The sequence below is a fragment of the Leuciscus leuciscus genome, assembly GCF_965113295.1.
Source record: "Leuciscus leuciscus genome assembly, chromosome: 18".
In the NCBI taxonomy this organism is placed as follows: domain Eukaryota; kingdom Metazoa; phylum Chordata; class Actinopteri; order Cypriniformes; family Leuciscidae; genus Leuciscus; species Leuciscus leuciscus.
In genome coordinates, this window is record NC_138742.1 from 4,867,029 (window position 1) to 4,869,402 (window position 2,374).

The 2,374-nt window shown below is 40.8% G+C and overlaps 1 long non-coding RNA gene across 1 annotated transcript; it reads right to left on the bottom strand.

The window, feature by feature from the left end:
* Positions 1 to 378: 378 nt before the first annotated feature.
* On the bottom strand, positions 379 to 2,374 carry LOC309481016. The gene is made up of 3 exons (XR_014199840.1): positions 1,413 to 2,374; positions 703 to 792; positions 379 to 561 (listed from the first exon to the last, which is right to left on the bottom strand). It is a non-coding gene; the product is annotated as an uncharacterized lncRNA (long non-coding RNA).

Here is a 2,374-nt window from a genome sequence, read left to right on the forward strand (position 1 = left end):
GAAAGACAAACAAAATGTGCAGAGCCAACACTGCAATCTTAAACTCGGGCGATGTAACAAATACATCTGAATATGAGTGTTTATTATGTTCTAATGAAAGATGGATTGATCTACACACATATTAGCTAAATTCTTATTAAAAATAGGAGCATTTGATAATAAGCCATCAGGTGTTTCATATAGGCCTGCAGTGAAATTATATCCTCCAAATCAGGGATTCACAAACTTTTTTTGTCAGCCAAACCACTTTGAGCTCAAATATTCACTTTGAAGTTCACATTTCAATAATTTAACAAAACAAATACAATATTTCAGTCTTTTTAGTAAGTGCTTTATTTTGAATCACAAATTATTTAATAGGAAATCAATAAAAATGTGAATTTGTAGTAGATTGTCAAACTTTTTGATGTAGATTGTAGACAATCTACAATCTACATCCTCATCATCATCATCACACACACTCTTCCTCGTGTGTGAATGAACATGGCCGCACTGAACTCTGGGCCGGTTCTGCTCGGGTCTCCTCTACAGAGAGAGGAACATCCAGAGACTGATCCATTTCTACAAAAGATGAACATCAACTTAAACACACTCTATTATTTCAGTGCAGATCTTCATTCAGAAACAAATGACACTAAACTCATGTTTTGACTGCGAGTGTGTTAATAAATGAATAATATGTTGTTTAAAGAATAATCATACCCTCAGAGGAACAAACAGAAGTCCTCATCATCTTCCAGAGAGCAGACAGACAGCAGGACACTGATGGACAAACACTCCACACTGAAGAGCCTGGACAGGGACAGAAACACAATTAATATAGTTATTATAGCGCCATCTGTCTGTCCGTTTTGCTTGACACAGTTATGATATTTAAAGTTATTTAATCTATTTGCAAACATGAAGTATCAATGGCCAATATATAAGCTATATAATAATATATACATATATTACAGCATTTATTAATCCTTTTTAGTGTTAGATAATAAAAATACTCATTTTAATTTCTGAATCAATAGGTTAAACGTTTAAATTAACATGAACTAAGATGTTATATAATTCATTAGTCCATTGCTTGGTTTCTAATGTTATTAAATAAAAAATGTATTGTACAGTGTTTACAAAAACTCGAAATCATCTGAATTTATGGACAATAATTAAAAATGACAGTAAATGGTTTTGGTGGCTTGGTTTTCTTGTATTTGAGTAACGTTAATGATTAGGCTACCATTAGGTATTTCTTCTAATGTGGGTAAAGTTGGTTCATAATTTTTTTTTTACAAAATCCGATCTGTGTCAATCACATCACTCAGCATTATATCATTATGTAGGCTATACATTTATTCAAATTAATATTTTTGTGTAAAGTGTTAATAGATTAATAAAGGCTATGGAATATCTGAATAACTCACCTGTATTGGAGTTCTGCATTGCTCGATCTGATATAAATGTAAAGGGTTTCCGTTCGGCTGTATGAATATGAATAAGCGTTTAAGTCAAAAGTTACTGCTGTGAATGTGATGCATTGAGTTTCCCGTCCCATATGGCATCTAAACACACTCGCGCTCTTCCTACGAGTCCGCACGAGTCCGTAAGAAGTCTGCGGTGGTGCTCAATTCAGTGCGCTTCATCGGTGGGGAAGAAGTTTGTCGCGGAGCTCCGTTCAGTGCGCTTCTGTGGGGAAGAAGTTTGTCGTGGAGCTCCGTTCAGTGCGCTTCTGTGGGGAAGAAGTTTGTCGCGGAGCTCCCTTCAGTGCGCTTCATCTGTGGGGAAGAAGTTTGTCGTGGAGCTCCGTTCAGTGCGCTTCTGTGGGGAAGAAGTTTGTCGTGGAGCTCCGTTCAGTGCGCTTCTGTGGGGAAGAAGTTTGTCGCGGAGCTCCCTTCAGTGCGCTTCATCTGTGGGGAAGAAGTTTGTCGTGGAGCTCCGTTCAGTGCGCTTCTGTGGGGAAGAAGTTTGTCGTGGAGCTCCGTTCAGTGCGCTTCTGTGGGGAAGAAGTTTGTCGTGGAGCTCCGTTCAGTGCGCTTCTGTGGGGAAGAAGTTTGTCGTGGAGCTCCCTTCAGTGCGCTTCTGTGGGGAAGAAGTTTGTCGTGGAGCTCCGTTCAGTGCGCTTCTGTGGGGAAGAAGTTTGTCGCGGAGCTCCCTTCAGTGCGCTTCTGTGGGGAAGAAGTTTGTCGTGGAGCTCCGTTCAGTGCGCTTCTGTGGGGAAGAAGTTTGTCGCGGAGCTCCCTTCAGTGCGCTTCATCTGTGGGGAAGACGTTTGTCGCGGAGCTCCGTTCAGTGCGCTTCATCTGTGGGGAAGAAGTTAGTCGCGGAGCTCCGTTCAGTGCGCTTCATCTGTGGGGAAGACGTTTGTCGCGGAGCTCCGTTCAGTGCG